Source organism: Acomys russatus, chromosome 25, assembly GCF_903995435.1.
Source record: "Acomys russatus chromosome 25, mAcoRus1.1, whole genome shotgun sequence".
NCBI lineage: Eukaryota > Metazoa > Chordata > Mammalia > Rodentia > Muridae > Acomys > Acomys russatus.
Genome location: NC_067161.1, coordinates 20598030 through 20621285, shown reverse-complemented (window position 1 = coordinate 20621285; position 23256 = coordinate 20598030).

The following is a 23256-nucleotide window of genomic DNA, read 5'->3' as shown; positions in this document are numbered from 1 at the left end:
GCTCCTAAAGTCATGGACAACAGTTGGATGTACAGGGGCTTAGAAATCAGAGCAAAGCAACATACTGAGTTTGTTTTAGAGAGGGAAGCAAGCAAGAAAGTAAAAGAGTAAAGTAATAATCAAATTTAGAACTCGATCAAAAATGTATTTCTGACCAAAGGATATATTGATATGTAAAAAGGAAATGACAACAAATAGAGGGACACAACCTAAAACTGTATATTAGGTATCACATCTGCAGAAGTGGTACTCACAGGGGCTTTGTGGAACTTTTCTTGGATGTTTTTATTACGGGAGGTTCTAGCCAAATCCTTTTCTATTCTCTGGCTTCTCTGAATCCCAGGAGGACTCTTTACCCTCCCACCCTCCATCTCCAGGCCCCAAGGAAACTAGAAAACCCTCATTACATTATTATGCAAAGTAAATTGTGCTTTCTTTGTCTCAGTTGCTCCAGCCCTAACTCAACCTTAACACTTATTCATGCTTATGCAAATCAGACATTTTTTCTTAAAAGTTCTTTTCATTATCGTTTTCATATTTAAAAGACTAACCAGGAGAAAAAAAAAAAAAAGAGGAGGAGGGTGGGGGGGAAGGGGCACAGAGGAAGAGGAGCTGGAGAAGGGAAAAGGGAAAAAGAGGTCACACATATTTTTGGTTTAAGTGTTTTGTTTTGTTTTGTTGCGTGCCTCCAGTGAAATCCTTGGCCTGGTTTCCAGTTGGAACACCAGCACTGTTTTGGATGGAGGTAAGGAGTTATCCAAGGTAGAGAAAACAGGTGTAGACCTCTGTGTCTATATGTTGCTTTCGCCATCAGAGCTGAATTCAGAGAGGAAGCAAGGGAAGGGAAGAAGATATTTTACCAAAGTGAAGGCAAACACACAATAGGAAGTAGAGCTTCTGAAGAGAGAACACAGCTCTAGATAAAATCAGCCTGAAGGTATCCGCTAATTTGCATATTGTTTTCTGTATGCCTGCCTATCCTACAGCAGTTTAATCTGAGGTTTTAAAAGAGGAAAGGGGTAGAAAAACGGAAATAGGAGTTTTAGTTGCCTCTTTAAGAAGAACTTATCTATTTGTAATCTAAAAAGAAGGATGATACTGGCACTACAACTGTGGAGTTACCTCTAAGGGGCAGAAACAAGTGAATTAGAGGAAGAATCTCTTCAAGTGAAATGATTGACACTGTGGTCATGATCAAAATGATTGGGAGACTTGGAAAATATTTCCTGATTCTACTTACTTCTGTACATTTAAATTTTACATTACAATCATAGTTGAAAATAAATGAAAATGAGATATCATGGGAGGTGGTCAAGAAAATTAAAAGTGTAACTGACATATAAAATTTTAGGTATGTGTATTGAATGACAGAAAGTTAGGGAGAACCAGAAATCACTTGATAATGCCCACATCATGGAAAGACTAGACATTTGATATCCTGTGATAGGTGCCACTCAATAAGTTATTGCCCATAAACTTAAAACCACATCTTCAAACACGATAAGTATATCAAATGGTAGATTTGCTAATCACTTTGATTTAATAATTTTACAGTGTTATGTATAAATTAAATCAAAACGTGACATCATCTCTCATAGCTACATAAAATATGTTGTCAAAATTAAAATCATAAGGTGGTTGGGACACAGCTCAGCAGGTAAAGAGCACTAGCTGCTCTTTAGGGGGGCCCAGGTTCAGTTCTCAGCAATTACATGGTGGTACACAACATCTGTAAATCCAGGCTCAGGAGATCCTTAATCTCCTGGCCTTTAAGGCATTGCCTTAAAGGTACACATACAAATATATAGGCAAACACTAATATATAAGAAATAGAAATAAATCTTGGAAAATTTTTTAATTTAATTTTCAAACCAACTAAAAAAGAAATGCTATGACAGACTGTTTTGAGAATATCCCAGTGCCAGGGTTGTTGTTGTATTTTTGTTTTTGTTTTTGTTTTTGATTTTTCAAGGCTACCCTGGACTCGCTTTGTATACCAGGCTGGCCTTGAACTCACAGCACTCTGCCTCCCGAGCTCTGGGATTAAAGGCATGAGTCACCACACCCAGCCTTTTTTTTTTTTAAACTTCTAAAGGACAGAAAAGAGTATGTGCCCATACTGTTGAAACAGCATGAGGAACACTGACCAAGAGTCAGAAGAAGCAAAGATGCATAGCAAATCTGGATACAAAATAGCAACTCACATCACACAAAACATCCAAAAAAAAATTTTTTAAAGGAGACAAAACATGAAAATCTCCATCCCAGAAACTACCTGTATTGAAGAAGAGAGCCGGTAGGTGGGTTTTGCGGTACCAGGTATCCGAGTATGCCACACATTCCATGGGTGACGTTTAGCCTGTCGGGGTATCCAGTCTGTTGTGCAATCAGTTTAAAAGTATTGTTACATCATACTCTTTAAAAGCAAAAGCTTGAACAAAATAAAAACCCAGGTTTTTGTTATTCTACTTTTGATCTGCACCACCATCACGGGTTTTCATTTCTCCATAAAAGCAATTTAAGGCAAGTGATCTTCTCGCCACACGTTAAGCTGCAAGGTAGAGATTTGCAAGATTGACTTGGCCAGTTGCTGCCTTGTCACCTGGCACCCATGCCTCTAGATGGGTTGTGTCTTCAAAGAAAACTTTATTCTTGTCCCTTCTAGTCTCCATTTGCCCTTCCCCTGATGACATTTATTTCTACTTTCCTTGGAGACTCCATCTAGGATTGTCTGACAGAATGCTTTGGCCTGGGACTTCCCTACATTTGGGTGTTTCCAACTCCACCCAAATCACTGGCTTCTAGTACCATACCGGTATTAGTGGTTTCTTGACCCTGGAGGTGTTTGGCTTGGGTGGAATGTTGTACATGCTATGAAAATGTGCTTTCTTTCTAAGAGTCAACAGACTGCCCTTGTTATCAGTAGAAAGGAGATTCCAACAACTGTAGCCCAGTTCTGGTTCCTATCAATGTCATTGTTGGCCTTTGCACCTATGTAGATAATCCTAAACAACACAAGAGACCATGTATAGCTTTCTCCTCATCCACAGAATTTAGACATCTTCGTGCCCAATATACTCATTTCTTGTCCTGGTGTTATTTAGTATAATTTACATGGGTTTTCCTTTTTGTAAGACTTAAAACGTGTGTGTGTGTGTATGTGTGTGTGTGTGTGTGTGTGTGTGTGTGGTGTGTGTGTGTGTGTGTGTTTGGGGTCAGGTAGAGTGAGTATGTGTTTGTAAAAGTAGGTACTCATGGAGGCCAGAGGTATTGGGTCCCCATGGTGCTGGAGTTACAGATGGTTGTCAGCAGCCCAAAGTGGGTGGTAGAAACTTAACTTGGGTCCTTTGCAAGAAGTGTTCTTACTTACTGAGCCATCTTTCTAGCTCAGTATGAAGTTCCTTGATCAAAGTGTTGGTACATAGTTACACCTCAGCTCTCTAGCACTCGGTCCATGGATCAGATGGTCGCTTAATCTTCTGATAATTGCTTTGGAGTCTACCAGTTCCAAGAGGCACAAAGAGTCAGAGGGATTATGCCTGTTTCCCCTGTGTACGTGAAACACATGAGTCTGGCATGAATGTATGAAGAGAAGAAGGAAGGCTTCTGAGCAATTCATATAAGAATGCAGGAGGCAAGGAGAGGTCTTGTTTGCTCAAGTGGTGATGAGCGGCTGGTTCATCACCTAAGCCAGTTGTGGCTGCTACATAATGATGCTGCACTTCTCTGCTGAGTGAAAACTGGAGCTGTGTTGGAAGGGAAAAATGTGCCATAGCAAATTGACCATGAATAAAACAAATTTACAAGTTTCTCCTGGGTGTCTGATTATCTAAAAATCTGCCAGGAAATTGAATTGCCTGTCAGCTGCCCAAATTATTTTACGCTCTGCTATTGAAATTCTTGGTGGGGTAGGTTTTTTAAGAGGAAAAATAGGAAATGAGTTGGAAATGATTGATCCAACTTGAAAATAACAGTGTATAGAATAGCTTCCTTGGTGCTGCGGTGACACCTTCCATTGCATTATTTTCTCCTCTATGCAAAGAACAGAGAATCAAAACGGGAGACCCACTTTAACAGGTACAAATATTTTACATGAGCTTTATTGATTTTCTTTTGGGTATAGCATGGAGAGTTAAGGGTTACAATCATTCATTATCAGACTTGACTATATTACTTCCATATTAAAATAGTTCAGGGGAGAATTGATCTATCAGTAGAACATGAATTAGTGTAAAAGGAATAAAACTACCAATGACACATTTGTTTGAGTAAGTATCAATTTTGAGCTACTGTGTTCAAATACCGTGGTGGCACGAGGTCTTTCCTTTTTGGCCATATGGTACCATGGCATTCCTGTCTTACCTATCTCTCCCTGAGGATGTTGTTCTTCCCAGTGAGATGCATTTGGTTTCTTTCACTGGCATGTAGTTTTAGCACTACATAAGATAAATGTTCCTTTTCTTCAAAAGTAGCTTCAGAATAAGCTTCATCATTTAGCCTTAGTGGTTCCAGTTTTAAAATCCAGGTCATCTAATTACATTTCCAGGATCCCTTATAGTCCCTAGGTCATTTCCTCTCCTAGAAGATCATTTCCCTATAGTTCACTGCAACTCTGTCCGAGCGCTACTCTTACTTTAGTTCTTAGTGGCTCCTGACACCAGAGATGCGCACTTGTTAGACTCTACTTGCCCAGGACTCCGTGGCTTTAAATTTCAGAAGGTCAGACCTTGAGGGTATATCCTCATATCTCATCAATGCAAATAAATACAACTCTTCCACATTCGTTTTGTGAAGCCAGCCCTCTGATCTCCAGCGTCAAAAATTCTATTTCCTCCTTCTAGGGGGTTGGCGTCCTTTTACGTTAGCACCTACAGTCTGTGGATTCTCTCAATTTCTCCCTGCTGATTTTGTATTCTCACTGTCTTCATTACATATATTAATTATATGGTAAATTAGGATAATCATCTCATTGCTAGTCTTCCATGTTCCCCCTTTTCTCCCATCATCATAATGAATTATTAAACTCACAATCCTGTTCCAGCCACTCCTTTGCTTCTCACCCCTAGTACACCTATGACTACAGATAAAAGCATTACTGTTTTTGCAGAGCACTCAGATTTGGTTCCCAGCACCCATATGGAGGCTTGCAGTCACGGTTAACTCCATTTCTAGGGGATACGATACCCTCTTCTGGCCTCCTTCAGGACCAGGCTTGTAGGTGATTCGCATGTGTACCTGAAGGCAAAAACATCCCTAGACATAAAATAAAAATAAATAAATCTTTAAAAGCCAAGCAAAGAGACATTCAAAATGTCACTTTCTATTCTGATCAGTGGCCCCACTTCCTTGACGAGTTTCTTGGAGTCCTCCAGACTTCTTCACACTCTCTCCATGCCCCGGCCTGCTGGGGTTCGACTAACGCTCGGGAGGAAAATTTTCCTGTATAGGGACAGAACACACGACACGAAGAAGGGGGCAAGTCTGCATTCTGATCCAACCCCGTTTATTGAGAATTTTTACAGAGTTTATATAGGTACAGAGGCATGGGTATTTGCGTAAGCAAGGGTTGCTATGGATACCTAACTCTGGAATGCTCCAGCAGGTAGATATCTACCTTTACAGCTGCTAATTGCAGGAGAGAAATTCCAGGAAAGTCGTGAAGGATCTGGTCAGTCAGGAAAAAGCTCCCGGAACTGCTGCTCGCAGGCAGCTGGCCTTTAATCCGATCTTATCAGTAGTCCCACCGGAAAAGGAGTAGCTCAGGGGCCTAGAATGACCAGCCCCCACAATAAACCACAACAGGTGTCTAACTGCCGACCTACGACAAGGCCAGTTGGTTTCTGGTGAATGGCAGACTTCTGGAGAAATAGGAACCTAGGTTCTGACAAGATGGCTGAACATTGACCATGTAGCCTGTCCACAGCATCTCCCAGCTAGTGAAATCGCTGCTTCTCTCATTATAGAAGACAGAACTCACCAGGATGGAATCACAGAAACTCCACACATGTGTACTCACCTGTTGCTATTCTATCTTGCTGCCCATTGATCATAGCCATCTGTAGAGCCAACATCTGTCTTCCGTATTAGATGGTCTCTTTGAGGCACTAGGAGGAAGTTTCTTCCTGCAACTTCCTCAACAGTGCTGCTGATTATTATCAATGTGTATGTTACTTCCCGTGTACTGGAACTACTAAGTTCATCCTTGTTGTCATGATTTTATTGGTCACGACTTAGCTACTTGCTTCTAGTCTGGAAAAAAAAAAAAAGGTCTTGAAAGATGATGGCCATGCCCCCTTTCTCAGTACTTTTTTCTCTTACAGCAGTAGGATTTCAGCCCACTGCTCTAACAACCATGGCAAGATGTAGAACAGTCTTCTTTCTTGAAATTCTCCCTAGTCCTTGGTCTTATCCAGTGTGATGGCTTCGGAAACTGCACTCACTGCCCTGGGATTTCCCAACTTTCCCAGTTATTCTCTGTACTCCTTGCTAGGTCCTTTCTTAAGTTTTAAAGACTGATTTAAGTGGATTATGGTCCTATTTTCCTTTACATTTACAATTTCTCCTTAGCCATCTCATCGAGTTTGAAATCTGTAAATATAATTGTTAGAAGCCAACTCCCAGTTTTGTATTTGTAACCCAAACCTATCTCCTGAGTTCCCGACTCATTTAACCAACATCTGAATGGACACGAGGAACTATATCACAAAGAGCACACTGCCCATCAGCTCTGGCTGAACTTTTGATTCTCTGTCATTTTTCCACTGAGAATTTCAGTGAGAGGTCAGTCTTTTTTTTTTCCCCGAGACAGGATTTCTCTGTGTTAGCCTTGGCTGTCCTGGAGTCGCTTTGTAGATCACAGCAATCTGCCTGCCTCTGCCTCCCAAGTTCTGGGATTAAAGGTGCGCACCACCACACCCAGCAGGGAGGTCAGTCTTTCACACTTATTCTGGTCTCATACTCACCTGCAGTTTTTTGGAAACTTCTCAGCCTCATGTCCCAGCACACAAGCAGAGTGCAGTCATTTCTTCTTCCTCTCCATACCACCAGTGCTGTCACACTGCCACCTTCTCTTACCTACATCCCAACAAAAGCTTCCTTTCTCTTCATTTCACCTGTACCCTTGTCAACCAGCCCAGGTTAAATTATATTCAGGAGAAGCCCGTAAAACTTAAGTCGCTTCTCTGGTTAATACCTCAACGTAGAAGTTTGCTATTTTACTCACAAACTACAATGCCACAGAAAACAAACAAACAAACAAACAAACAAACAAAAAAACCCAACAACAACAACAACAAAAAACCAACCTAAAAACCAACCAAGCAACCACCCAACAACAAGCCAACCAACCACTGTCACCAACAATTAAATACCCAACCAAACCAACCGTATCATCTTTGCACTTTCCGTTCATCCCATTTCAATAATGAGATTACAATATTCAAATTTGCAATATGGACTCAAATGTTTGAATGGACTCATCCAGATAGGCATATTCCCTCACTTCTTTCGGCAATTTGCTCCTAGGAGTTCTTTTCTCTGTCTATCTAGCCCAACCTCTCCTTTGTTCCCTGTCCCCATACTGTCATGTTTCCTTATTCTAATCTGTTTTTTATTGTGTGAAACACCTTTCACAATGCCAGTGGAATTATTTGTTTATTGCTTATCTCCTATTCACTACCCTAGAATATAAAACCCTCCATCAGAAAATTCTGAGTTTGTTTCCTGATGTGCTGCAAAGTATAAAAGATATCAACTGACAGTTGACCAATAAGTATTTGTTAGTCTATAAATAAAAACTGTTTTACTGTTAAGATGTTATGTGATGGCATATACTGTTATTTTTTCTTTATTTGATACTAAACACAATATTACACTATTATTTTAGTAAGTTGAATACATTTATTTTCTAAATATTGAAAAATGCCAGTTTTCCTTCTGCAAATATGATGCTTTAATTTGTCTTTATTTTTACTGTTTTGCTCAAGGCTTTTTATCTCCTATTTATTTTACTGTTTTGTATAATCTTCTGTTAGTCTAATGTCCCCTGATCTACATTATAGATTATCCATATAAAATGTATCTTGAAAATAATATGCCATAGCTCTTTTATTCAAAATAAGACCCTCATGGCACAGAGAGTTAAATACCTTCCTGTTTATCCATAGAAGCTCCAATTCTAGTTGTATTATTCTTTCATTGTACTCCAGAATTACAAACACATGGCCTGGTCTTTTTCTTTTTGGGTTTTTTGTTTGTTTGCTTGTTTGTTTTTGTTTTTGTTTTTGACTCACATTGCTTATTGAACACAGAACATTCAGTGGGAGACTCTAAGACAGGGACCAAGGAAACAGTGGGCAGTTTCAGTCTTTTGATCAGGCGAGAGTCACAGACAGGTAACTTGACACTACTGTTCCTGTTGCCATTTTAGAACAATGACTGGGAGTTCAGATGGCACAGGGGTTAGTGAGAAAACAAAGTGACCAGGTAAATATTGAAACACTGTTTTCCTGAGGCTAAATTGACGAACTTAATTTGTACGATTTGAGTTGTCATAGGTCCAAATATGGCAAAATTTCCACAGTTCATGATTTCCTTCAAGCACCTGTTTCATGTGAGAGAATATTTACTTCACCTCTTCCATTATCTGTGCACTGCATGATAATGTGGTTGGCCCATACACTTAAGAGTATACATTCCAAACCCATTTGCTGCCTGAAACTGTACAGATATCTCTTTCACATATGTATGTGTAATTTGTAAGTTAGAAACTATAACAGATTAACAGTACTATAGCGTAATAATTATAAAAACATTCTATAATAAAAATTATCTGGAGAATGAGGGCTTTCTGTCTTTTATTCTGTCTCTTCCACCTCTCTCCATATATCTTATTTTAATGTATCTGTATTCATGTGATCATGTTTGATAATACTTAAAGGAATCTATTAACAGACTCTCTTTGATGTGGCCAAATTGACCTTTTGGGTAAAGTTTCAAATAAAATAATGATTACTTGAACATAACTCTTTGTTCTATGGTGGTTGATACCTTAACTAAGATAGTGACCTGATGAGTGGGTGGTGTATTAGTATTTATACAGGACAAAGTGGTAAATGATGCCCCAAAAAGAAAAGAGGAAGATAACAAGAGAATTAATTTGCCACTTTGAGTGTGACACAATTATAAAAGGCAGAGTCAAAGTCTACAATTTTCCATTTAAGGTTTTCAAAAAAACAGTTTTTGGCAAGAAACTGAAGCTATGCAATGTGAAATCTACAGGTAGGAAAGGGTTAATGTGTTATGACCCACACTTAGTCAAGTCACTTTTTATAGGCTTAACAGAGATGAACTAAACCTAGATATGAAAAAAGTTCAACATACAACCCTGCCTTCCTGTGTATTTGAGGTATTGAGCTTAAGGCTGTTTAAATATTTTTTTTTGAGTCAAGTTTCATTTAATTTTTTATTACAGTGGGTCCAATTCTTCTGATAGAAAGCCATGGCATATTTATAAGCAAAAGTACACTGTGTAGGATTGGAATTTTTCTAAATTTTTTCCAAGCTCTATATACAATGTTGAATTTTTAATGCTAATTTTACTGTGACTTGACATGCCAAGTCACAGAAAAAAAAAATCTTTAGAAATGTTTTTGCAAGATCAGATATTACACTAATGGGCAATTTACAGTTTTGCCAATAAGTAAATAAAATTTGAAATATCAGAGAACTTTCCAGAATGACATGTGTCTTCTAAAATCATTGCCCTTTGTCACAAGAGGGCCCATCTAATGAGAGGTGCTGTGTAGCACCAGAAAAAGCAGTTGGTTGCACATCAAACTGAATGTGGAAGGATAGGGATGGCTGAAGATTTGCCAGGCTGCCAGTGAATTGGTTTTTCGTGTCCTCGGGGATAGACTGCCCTGTGAGAATTTGAACCTATCAGTTAGCTGTCAAATTTCATTTGACACCTCATCCAAAATTTAAAAGGGGCCGCCATGTGAAGTCAGGGATGTTCTGGGAGGAAGGAAAAGGCTATTTCTTTCCAGGCTAGCAGGATTGAAGCTGCCAAGTGCTTCTACTGAGGGCAGCAGGCTAGCAACCCTTCCCAGACAACCTTCATAGACTGTATGTCTTCCTGTGTAAGCAATTCTTTCCCAGACTCTAAACCCATTTTTCCTACCCCTCCTTTTTTTTTTAAGGACAGATGTCCCCCCAGAGGCATAAAATCCCTAAGGGGATATTTAGTACAACTTGCAAAACTGCCACTGTATTGTTACCCTACAGAGGTGACAACTTGTAACTCACAGGTTACTTAATACAATTGAGTTTTCTGTTCTCTTCTTTAAGATCTCTCTCTCTCTCTCTCTCTCTCTCTCTCTCTCTCTCTCTCTCTCTCTCTCTCTCTCTCTCTCTCTCCCTGCTTTCTTTTGTTGTTTCTTTCTCTTCCCTAAATTTCTCACATGCTGTTTTCCTTTTTATAAAATGTAGTATTTGTATTATTTACTCATAGAGAATGAAGTGTGTACTAAGAGCAGTTCACTGCCTTTGTAAATGTGTTCTGTACTGGAACTATTTGCACACTTGGGTAAGACCTGTTCCCTATAGCTCCTGTTTCCCGTGCCCTTCCTGTCCCATGCTCACCCTCCTCCAGCTAACTGATGCAAATGGCTTCTTGGATGGAAAGCTTTTACAAGGTGGAAACTGCCCTGAGACAAGTACCCCTTGACGAATTCATCATTGACCTCTTGATTATTCCTGGCCATCTGAGAAGATTAAAAGGACATGGAAAGGTGTGTTAGCTGCAATCGCTCTGCTGCCCTCTTCTCTCTCCCCCCTTCTCCTTCACAGGGACTGATTCATCAAAGGACATTTGCAATGCCTCATTTCAGAGATCCTGGCTTCAAAGTCAGGCTTTATTTCACAAAGAGAAAAATACTAAAGTCTCTTCCTAAATTCCTTCAGGGCCAAAAAAAAAAAAAAAAAAGAAAGAAAGAAAGAAAAAAAAAAAAAAGAAAAAAGAAAAAATCATCCTTTAATTGTCATTTCTATGCTCACTCTGGGGGGAAAAAGGAAAAGAGATAGAAATGCAAGTGCCTATGTAAGGGAATCACTTGAAAAGAGTACAGAAAAAGGCCCTCACATATTTCTTATCCCACCATAATTTCCCTAAGTTTCTTTGGGATAGTCATCGCTATCAAACCTGGATGCTTAGGAAACTACAGAGGGTGTACAAAGGTTTTAATTTAAACATTAGCTCCTTAGGTAAATGAAGCTCAGTTCCTGCCTTTGCAATCTAATTCACACAGGGCCAATTTCATTCTTGTACCATTATTTCATCCGGTTTCTGTGATCACAAGTCTCCCTTTGAAGTTGGTTGGAACTCTGAGCACAGATAGAGTCCCTGGGTCTCAGAGTAAAATGAGTAATGGATCTGTAACCTCACAGGCTGGCTCCCTCCCCCTCACTCTCTTTTTCCCCTGAGGCCTTCCTCTGGGATCTGTATAATTCCTCAAGTTGGCTTACATATCAACTTTCTGGACAATAGGCATGAACAGCGCAACATGTATACACAACAAAGCAAAGTTGTGTTTTATTCTGGTTATACTTTAAATGGATTTATTTTAAAAACAACATAAAAATACCCAACTGAAGAAAACACAAACTGTCTCTTCCTATGTGATTTTCTTAAGGAAATTATTATGTTGCAGAAGAGGTCATAGAGCTGACATTTCTGCAATAGAGATGTGCAATCCATCTGCCCTTCGTTTAGACTTGGCTCTAGCTTAGGAAACAGTAGCCCAGCAGATGAGGGTACCAGACAGCAGACAGATAGAATCCTCTTCATCACATACTGCTTATGTCTATAAGCCATGTCCACACAGTCTCAGGAAACAAAATAAAGGTGACAATTGAGTAATTTTTAAAAATTACTTAGAATGTCCTAAGTCAGAGCCTAGGTTACAAACTGGTCCAGTTTGTCCTGATCCGAGGGAATTCTGGGACTTTCAAGAGCAGTCTCAGATAAAGAGAAAGTTTCTCATTGTAGTCTGGAAAGCAAACTCCAGAAGTAGGTTTTATATCCTTACTGTTGGTCCTCATTCTTTTTCCCCCCAAATATTGAGCGGATAGGAAAAGAAGTGTCAAAATTTATGATAACAGACCAGATCTAATGGGAGAGTCACTCACCTTTGGGCGACATACACTGGGGAAAACAGTGTAAAATTCTTGCTTTCTGTCAGTGTGTCCATATGTGTACCATGCAGAAGTAAGCCTCTGGAGTGGGTACTAGTACCTGCTTATATCCCATGGACACAAAATGCCCCTGTACATTAGTTGCCCAAGCCCTGCAGAATAGTCATGCACAGCTAAGGAACTAGACCAGAGGTTGATGGCCAATCTGCCCAAAGCCCACCTAGCTCAGAGTACTAGCCCTCCAACAAATCCCAGCAAGAAAGATTGCTTTCATATAGTTAATTTTCAAATATGCCCCAGAATTGTGCCACTGTACGTTTAAAAAGGAACAGTCTAAAACATTTCCCAGCTTCCCTTGGCATTTCCCAGTGGGCTTTTGGAAAGCTTGGAGGGTCTCTCAGGTCCCCTGGCACTCTAAGATTCTATAACCAAAATCTAGAAATTGCCTATTTTCACCCGTTGTTGAAAAATGCATGTTGTGTTCAGCCATTTAATCACTAAAATACTTCCTACTTAAAACATGTCAAAAGTGTAAGCCTAACCAGTTTACTCTGATTGTAAATCAAGCGCTTCCTCCAGTATGCCTTCCTGAATTGGGCGAACTGGGGCTCTTACAGATCAATATGTTGGCTTTCTGCATGTTGTGATCAATTCGTGATTAAGTGCAAACAGTTTAGCTTAATTTGCTTTGAAAAGCTGTGCTTGAGCTGATAAAGTGTAGAAGCGTTTCTGAGATGAGATACAAGGAACAGATGTTTAGTATAAAATATTGATAGCACAGAGCAGAGATAAGCTTGGTATTTAATTTGTCTTAATATTTCCATTGCTACAAATTCAACAGCTTTTATCTAACTGGGTAATTACAACTTCACCACTACCACCCTTGGCATAAGATAAGATAGATTTTTTTTTTTTTTTTTTTTTTAGTTTTCTGTCATATTTAAACTCTGTATGTCCCACTTCTGTGTTCCTCTTTCCTCCCTTGGGTGCTGGTTTCCTTATTTTAATTTCAATGACAATCTTCCCTTCAGAGATTAGAAATTTTGTTTATAAAAGTTGATATATTTTTTTTTTATCTTACTGGTTTTATGGTGCTGAGTCATGTGACCGCCGAAAATGAATGGCCATTAGGATGTAGTGTTTGTTCGTGTGTGACTACAAAGTGCAGAGAAGATTGTCCCTGCTTCTTGCTGCTTATTTTGTCGCCTGTATCATTCCATGTCATGCAGTGGTCTCCACCCCATGAGTGTAAGGGCTAATTGTACTGTACAGGACTGGGTTCATGTCCTCTGCCAAGTTAAATGTTAGGATAGGAAAGCACCATTATGGGAAATCTTGGAAAAGCCCAGCAGAGGCATCATATGAAACCTGGGTTATCAGGGTCCCCTTTGGACATTCGTAGTTTCACACATGAAATAATTTAGGGAGAACACAAACAGAAGCCTATGGACAAGACATAGACTCACATGAAAGCTTGAGGATGGTGTGTTAGAACTTAGAGGGAAAACTTCAGCACAAGCAAGCTGTAAATCCTGTAGCTGCCTGGAAGGATAGAAGGAAGGAGGAGGAGAGGAGAGGCAAAAGACAAGCCGGCGTGGAGGTCTGCCACCTGGACAGGCAGCCAAGTGAGAAGGGCAGCATCAGCTAGAGTAAAAATGGCAAGACTTTAGTGAGGGACTTGAAGTGCCTACTTAGGCTCTGGCTGGCATAAAAACAAACAAACAAAGAAACAAATAATAAGAAAAACAGGAGAAGGAAAAAAATAGCCACCCCTTTCTAACTCTGACTCAGGAAGGTGTCCCCTGCAGACCTGCAGACCCAGCTGAATCTCATTAGAACTCCTAGGGACAGTACTATGGGAATAGGAATTCTGGGAAGGAAAAGTCCATTAGCATAAGGTGAGCACACCTTCCTGGGCAAGGTTTCTGAGCCAACTCTCAGACCTGCCCTACTGAGATACAGTTGAGACTCTACTTCCTGTGGAAGGGAAGGGGCTTGAGGCTTAGTGGATAGCTTGCATCAGGGCAGTAACCCAGAAGTTGCACATATCAGCTGTCTTTATCGCTGGTGCATTGTAAATATGTTTATGTCTAACGGGAAGAAAGTCTAAGTAATTGTTTTCCCAAACAGGAAAACACCAGGCTTCTTGTACTAGCATATGAAAGCAGATTCCCCAGAAAGACCTGCCTTAAAAATAAAATCACAGGAGAGGTTCACAAATTGATGCCGTTACTTTGTGGCTGTATCCAAAGGGAAAGAGAGAGAAATTAAGCAGACAGTAAGCTCAAAGGAGGTCTATATGTCTGAGCACAAGCACTGGCTTCCGTGAAGGCCAGGGAAATTACTCTGGACTTTCGGGTGAAGCATAAGGAAGGCAAGGTATCACTGGGCGCAGGAAACAACAGACTGAGAGATGTGATGAGGTAGTTGAGGCAGGGCAAAATCAACTTACATATTCAGATTTATCGTGTTAACAAATATAGTCTTTCGTTCAAATTGTCTCAGATTTGTCCACAAAGGACTCCTGAGATGGATGTGCTCAGAATTGGTGCATAGAATGTGAGAGTGGAAACAGACCTGTGTAATTCCAGTACTGAGAGGCTGAATATCTCAGGTTCTAGTCCTTCCTAGTCTACCTAGGGAGATCCTGTGTCACAGGCGTCTTACTGTGTCATTTCTCTGAGAGTTACAAATGAGGTAATAGTAATAAAAGGCTGGCAACCGGCACACATGAATGTTAAAAATAAATGGAGGATCGGAATCAACAATACAAAGAACTGAAAAAGAAAAGGATGAAAGGGAAAAAGGAAAGAAATGGGAGCGGAAAGATTTTTAAAACAGAGTTTAGAGAGCCAGAGGGATGACTCAGAAGACAAAAGTGCTTATCATGCAAGCTTACTGACTTGAATTTAATTCTGGACCACCCACGGAACCAACTCTAGGAAGTGGTCCCTTGACCTCTACACAGCATATCTCACACACACACACACACACACACACACACACACACACACACACACACTTTTCAAGAGTGTGGCTGAGTTTGGATAGAAGTGGGTTGTCCTTTTGGTCATAGAAAATAAAAACCCATTTGTCCATCTTTTTGAGACAACTGGGTCTCCAGAGTCCTAGAAGGAGGTCAGCATCTCCTCGGTGCAGGCGTTTTCTCTTTTAAAGAACACAAACAAACAACTTTCCGATCCTCTTGAAGGAGTTTGCAAGCTTTAGAACCACGTCTCAATTTCCAAAGAGAGTGTCTGCTTCAGATTTGCATAACTAAAAGGCTCTGTTAGATGGCTTTTGAAGAACAAAGGCACATTCTGCCTAAAGAAATACATCATTGAAGTTTCCCACTCTTGAGAGCTGGAAACCACTTAGCTCCGTTTTATTGTCACTTTTCCCCCCTCCCCAGCCCCACCCCTGCTTTGCCACCCTGAGTTTCCATCCATAAAGGTTTCCAAAATCAGTGTCATCCGACACCAGGACCCTGGAAGCACTGACTCTACCTGCTAAGCAGTTCTCTCTGTTCTTTGGTTGCCTGAGAGCTAATGAGGTGCAAGAGCCTGGCTACACGGCAAGCTTCTCCCCCACCTCCATATTCTGTAATGTACAATTATGAGTCTGACAAAGAGGGGGCAATGTCAGGGGTGCACTTGTTTTCAAGGAGCTGTCAGAATATTATGCCGCGTACACTGTTCAGTAATTACAGTTGGAGCGGAACACTGTTGACTCAGACGGGTGCTATATCACCTTAAAATTCCCTCTGAATGTTCAAATAGAGATCGCTGATCTCTCCGTGGCCCTTTGTATTTGCAGCATACAAAACCGGTCCTGTCAACTTACTCATTTAACCCCGCAGTGCGTCTCTGCTACAGTAGTCAGCGGTCTAACTCTAACATAGGAAACTGAGGCGCAGGACACACCTAACACGACTGAGAGCCGTGATGTGAGTCCCATTCTTCTGCCTAGAAAATCACAGTAGACTGCATTTCCTGAACGTTTCACTGATAAGGTGTGTTTTTGAGAAACTATAGTTCAGTGTCTTCTTGTCCAAATTCAAGAAAAAGTTATATATATGCGGTAGTTGTGTGTACACAGGAAGTCAGGAGGTGCCAGAAGTGTTTAGCCTCTGTAGGTAACCCATGTTTTGTCATTATGTCATACAATTTCACTTGGGTCCAGGTTACTTATAAGAGTTTCAGAATTCTTTTGCTTTTGAATGTATGATTACTAATGATTCTGCATGTTATAAAAATCCCATAGCATTCATGTACTTGTTCTGTACAAAACATGAGCTACTTTTTCAATTCACAGCAAGTCGTTTTCCACATCATTGCTAAAGTAAAATGTTATGTAAGTTTGCACACAATGAATTTTAGCTCTGAACACATTTGGCAAATATTAGAGTAGAAAGATTGTTCTGTCTTTGATATTCCGTGGGTCTCGGTAGTCTGACCTATATAAATGGAGTCTGCTGAATGAAAATAAATTATCTTTAAAATATGACATCATTTATGTGTGAAACAGCAGTACCTTAAAAAGCCAGATTAATTAAACTTTACATTGCAAAGTGTAAATATTAAACCTCAAACTTTTTTTTAATTTTTCTTTGAGATGAGGGACTGACGCTCTATGACTTGGTGGATAAAGTGCTTGCCACATAAGTGTTAATTTCTGATTTTAAATCTCTAGGCATATTGAAAACTGAACATCATAACAGGTTTTTATCCTATTACTCATAATGTAAAATGGGATTCAGAGACAGGAGCAAAGCCATGAAGCTCATGAGACTGATGACCTTGTGCTGTTATGGCGAACGGAACGCACTTTCAAGGTGGAAAGCAAAGACCTACCGACAAGGTTTCCCTCTTACCTTATAGGCACCTGCGCTGATATGCACTTGTGAACACAAACATGTACATGCATACATACCCGCACAAATAAATGAATATACATTTATTTTTTTGAATATACATTTAATATAAAAATTTACTTATCATAAATAAAAGTATGGTTTGTTTTCTGTGTATTTTTTAAGAATAATGAAAGTGGCTCTTTTTCAATGAAAGTAAAATTTTACATTTCTGGAACTGAGACACCGTGGATTCACACCTCCTTTAAGGCAATGCCAATTGCTTCCATACGAGTTCATTATTTCCCTCATCTCCTCCAATGAACAATATTAATATTAACACCCGATTATCCTGTCTTGAGAATATATCACCAAAACTGGCTGAAAAGGTTGACAGTGCATTTATTTAGTGTAGACTAAAGTAGTTTTAATGACTTCCCAGAAGTCAGAGTTAAAGGTACTTTCTGAAATTTATTTGCATGTGTATTCCAAATGATTCTTCCTTGTTTCTGCTTTGGTGAGAAATTTCTCCTGTGAAATTTCAAGTAAGTAGAGTACGCTAATGTTGCCAACATCTTTGACTTTGGCAATGAAAAATTGAGTTAAGTTTTCAGTATTCTAAAAGGGTACTCCTGTGACTCTGGCCGTGTGCCACACAGCCTCCTTCATCAAAATGGATAGGTATCCATTAATTAGATATTATTATTAATGTCATGTTCAGATAGATGCACACTAAAGGGCAGGGAATGGAGCTGAGGGCAGGACTGCTGGCTTCGTGATATATGGACAGCTCTTATAAATTACTTAGAGAAAATTCTTACTTCTCACCCTGTTGCACACTGTAGGAAGAAGATAATGAACGGTTATGAGAAAGAAAGTGAGTCCAGGGATTAGACTTGTTGGCCTCTGTTTTGTTTTATCTATTTATTTTTGTTTTGCTGTTGTTGTTGATTTAACAGTGGCAAAATTTTCTGAAAGTTTCCTGGGGTTTGGAAATCTCACAAAATGAAGACCTTTCTTATATTTCCCAAGACCTTTAGAGGTTTCTTAAAGATTTGATTACTGTTTTTGATGTCTTTAAGCATATTACAGAAGACAGTGGAAGAAACGTACAGTTTTTACACATGTGCACACAAATATTACACACACACATACATGCATACATACACACCCACAAAACTCAATGAATATACAGTTAAAATTAAAATCAGATTTTATTTATTAAGAAAAAGTATGATTTTTTGTCTGTTTATTTTATTAGAGTAATAAAAGCGGTTCTTTTTAATGAAAATGTATAAACTTACATTATTGGACCACATAGAGCTCCCAAAAATTTTATGCCCTAGCTGTTCTAGCCTCAAACAAGAGAAAATGTTCTAGGTTCTGGTACAACCTGAGGGTCTTAAGCATGGAAGGTTGTTCAATATTAAGTTTGTATTATGTTTTCTCTTAAAAAGTGCACAGAAATCCATTCTAGAAAGCATTCTGCTTAGCCTTCCAGAACATGCACATCTGTTGACGAAGGCTGTGATTTTCAGTCTGGAGCTGAAGAAGAAATACTCTTTGTCATGTCCCAGCATCCTCAGCCCTAATGATGTGCTTTCCCCTCCTGGAAAACGGGTGTCCTTTCCTCCAAGTAGCTCTATTCTAGCTATGGACCACCACCATGCCTCGCCTAGTATCTGTGGTCTTAATGTCCATTTGCTTCTGAACAAATATTTATCCTCTAAATGAGGGTCTGCTGAGCTATTACTGCTTATGTAGTTAGCTGACTACCTTTGGCCTAGACTGAGGAGGCAAGAATAAACGGTGAGAGGGATGTGGAGTCTTCCTATCACAGGTGCCTGGCACATGCCTTTACCAGCATCTCATGCAGTCTTTCCATTTCTTGGGCTCATATGTTGAACTTGAGGAAGAGGAAAGTAAACACTCGGCCCCATGTTTTAAAATTTGAATTTCTTTTTCCCTCAGTTGCTTGCATACGTTCATTGCTGCCCCTGACCAACTCTTCTGAGTAGTAACTTAAAAAGATTACTATTTCCCTTTGCTTCTTTCTTTTTTGGGGGTGGGGTGGGGTGGGAATAACCTAGTCACATCCTAACTACTGGGCTTTTTCACTGTTTCGCCTTTCCCCCTTCTACAGCTCCTTGCGAACCGGCATTGCTGACGCTCATTGCAACAGTCATGATTCTTTCTCCTCCTGTCTTCCACATCTCTCGTGACAGCTATCTGGATTTACAGCTCTCATGTACCATTTTTTTATCCCCCACAAATTCTAATAAAATAGTCGTTCCAAGCTTTAAGAAAATAACTAAGTGACTGGGTAAATGGATCAAAAGTGATGAGGCCCCATTGCCTTCCAGGGGACCAAATTCTGTTCTCTGCACCCATGTTAGTGTCACCCAAAGCTCTGTGACTACAGCTTCTGGGTGTTCTGTGGTCTCCATAGGCATCTGCACTCATGTTCACATGCTCAGACAGACAGACAGAGACATACACACATACACGTGTGCTCACACACACACACACACAGACACAAGCACAGATGCTCAGGCACTCACATACATACACATGCACACACATACACACATGTATATACACTTATATATAATTAAAAATAATTTTAATAAAATAGCACTTTTTATTTGGAGTTCAAAGATTTATACTTTTAAATACTTTGTTTTTGGTTACTCAGCAGTATTTAGCTCAACGACTTAAAGAAATGTTTTTATAAATTATATTAGCAGCTATAAAATAAATTAGACTTTTTGGCCTCCCTTTGTATATGTATCTAAGTCAAATTTATGCTCATACTGACTGGCCAAGAAAGGGAAGAAATAGAACTTGCTACCGAAGTTTTAGGCTTACCTTTAAGTGACTGTGTAACTTGTACCATTTGTGGCTAACAAAAATGACTAAAACCTTAAGTCATTTGAAATGGAACCTAATCATTATGATAAAACAATTCAGAATACTTCCCCCAATGAATGTATAGTCAACAAAAGGTTTTTATTTTACAGTAACCTCATTCGGACTCATCAGTTAGAGGGAGCGTAAGGACCACGCCCATGTTAGGGAAATGCCAGTGAGCAGCGGTTGAGTTTATTGGCTAAATGGCTCTGCGCGCCAGTGCTGGAGTGTAATAACTTACTCTCTCACAGGGTGCATGCCTCTCATTTTTAGTTTCCCTGCACTGAAATGACTTAGGGTCATGATTGCCCACTGAAATTCACCAAAACAAACTGCTGTTGCTCTGCAAAGTTACTTTTATGCAGTCTTTGCCAGAAAATTCCAGTGTGGGGATAACAAAGACATAGGGATTGGTTAAATTATGCTGATTTCTTTTGGCTTTTTTTTTTTTCATGTAATGTGTATATGTACTCTGAGAATAGAAAACTCACACACAGCGTGTAACCTTTTCAACTTTCCACGGTTTGAAAAACACACAGCATTGCTTTATTGCATTTTCCTGCAACAAGGGACATATTTCAGCCAAAAAGGGCAAACCAGGAAATTTACTCATGAAATCCAATTTATATAAGCATGTGAATAGTATAACTATTCCCATAGAGAGGCTGGTATTCATCTTGAGAACTCTTGGGGAAACCTGAGTGATTGTCTGTGCAACTTCAAGTTAGCTTGTGTTTAAATATAGAAAAGAAGTGAAAGGAGTGAGATTGGTCCAGGCTTCTTGTTATCATCATCATCATCATCATCATCATCTCTGGTAAACCAGTGCGATGATCTATGAACTTCTCAGAATTCTCTCTGTATAATCAGTGTGACAAGGTGTCTGCAGTGACAAATCCATGGTGGAGATGGGGCAGACCTGAATTAATAAAGGTCGGATTGTCACCAGCAAGAGTGCCCTGTGGCATGTGAGGACTTGCCCCTAAACAAGACTTGAGAAGGAGAAGAAACTCCAAAGCAGATCCCCAAGGCACCTGGACAGGCAGGGGCTTTCTTCCTGAGAGTTTTAAAAATAAGTGCTCGGAAGTAATTTTAGGATGCCCCTGTCTCATGTCTCCTTTCCTTCCTTCATTGCTTGGAAACCTTTCAGGTTGCTGAGCATACGGAGGTGGAAGATAGAGGAAGTGACCACAGACAAGAAAATGGTTCCTTAATCCTCTGGGTTTTTTTTTTTTTTTTTTTTTTTTTTTTTTTTTTTTCTGCTTAGGACTAAAAAACCAAACAAAATAAAACAACAACAACAACAACAACAGTAACAAAAACTGGCAAAGCCTAATTAGCAGAAGAAACACAAACAGCAAATTCATTTAACCCCAGTTTTATGAACCTTAGGAAGAAGGAAAGGCAGGGGAAACTATTCATCTTTCCACATGATTCAAGGAAGAATGGCTAAGCAAACGGAAGTGTATTTGCTCGCTTGCGCTTGTGTGTAGAGTGCTTGGCCCCAGTCTCTCCCGGTTTTTCTAGTGCCTTACTTCTGGGTTGCCAGGCATTAATCAGATTCTCGTTACTACAAAAGAATCCTAGTATCGCGGTCGAGCTTCAGTTCCTGACGTCTTGTCCTTGTTGTTCGGGTGGTGACAATGTAAATCACAGTGGAGACTGCACGATAAGTAGACTCCTGACAGGAGCGTGGAGGCTGAGCTGTAGAGAGGGATCAGGGAGGTGCTGAAATCCCCAAATCTCTCAAGGCAGGTCAGATGTTCTCCTAACCCAGCACTTCCTCAGAATGCTGGGGAGTTGGAAACCAGAATTTCCTGGCTTTGTGACTGGGTTTTCGAAAGAGGGACTTTCTATATGTTTTGATGTCTATTGTAGGAGGAGGAAGGGGATGGGAAGATGTTTCATCTGCATCCTTGCAGTTCAGAATGCTCACCATGACAAGGGACTGTACTTTGGGGTGCTCTATTCTGAGTCCCCCCCAAACAAGTTGATTCTGACCTTAAAAAGCAGCTGATCTGTCTGCCTACAAGAAGGGAAGAACTTGGCCTTTTCAAGTCTTCCTGCCGCTTCCCTCATTTCTATTTGAGCACATATTTGCCCAAGTTTATGTGCACTTGACAACTGCCTAAGCTGCCTGTACCTTTATCGTTATGTCATAGTTCTGTTTGTTAAACAGAATATCTGAGACACTGGGAAGGAGTGTATTGTGTATCTTTTGTGTCCTAGAATGTTGAGCTGTGTAGGTTACTCAGTACAGAGAACACACGTTTTGGCCTTAATTTTAAACTACTTTCAGTTAGGAGGAGGATAGTAACATTTCTCTAGTTCTTCAGATATATGCTTGAACATTGGTAAGATCTCTAGTGCTGTTTCAAAGTAAATACAATCTTTTAGCATTTCTATAAAATTCATGAGGATGTATGTCAGATTTTCTAGAATTTTTGCATTTTCTATAAAGTTTGTGTGTGTGTGTGTGTGTGTGTGTGTGTGTGTGTGTGTGTGTGTGTATGTGTGTGCTTGTTTCTTCTCCTGTCTCTCACTCTTTGTTTAAAGGTAGAGATCTAGATTTTCCAGAAAGGAGATAAGTATTTCTGTATTTCTACACTTTATATGTTACATTACGTCTCTCTCTCTCTCTCTCTCTCTCTCTCTCTCTCTCTCTCTCTCTCTCTCTCTCTCTCTCTCTCTCTCTCTGTGTGTGTGTGTGTGTGTGTGTCTATGTGATCTTCAGGCAGTTACATCAGAATACCAAAATCACACTCTTTCTATTGAAACTGACTCCTGACTCTTTCTTCAGTAAGAAACAGATGATTTTGCTTTTCTTTGTGAGGATGAAAAGTACAAGCAGCAAACAGTCTCTCCATTTGTGATGTGTTAATGAAATTAGACTAATTAGAAGGAAACATCTACCGGAACTTGCTCCACTTGGAAATCTGCACTCCTTTGTGTTGTGAAACAGTGTGAAGTTGCTTCTCGGTGACTTTAATGAAATTCTGGGCCAAAAGCGTCTTCAAGATGTTCTTTTTCTTTTTGAGCATACTAAGGTCTCATGAGATGAAACCCTTAAAACACTCTATCTCCCCTTCCTTCTTTTTTCAAGCTTTTATCATATAGATAATCATTAGCTGGAGCTAAGTTGGTTAAGTGGTTTATAAAGTGGCAGACTGCACTTTTTCTCATAAGTACTTTTGCAAAGTTCTTCCCTTATGATAATGTCAGCCAGTATTATTAGTAACCGATTATCATGTGGTCTCGTGTTAAAAAGGAAAATGGGTAAATACATTCAGTTATGTTCCTTG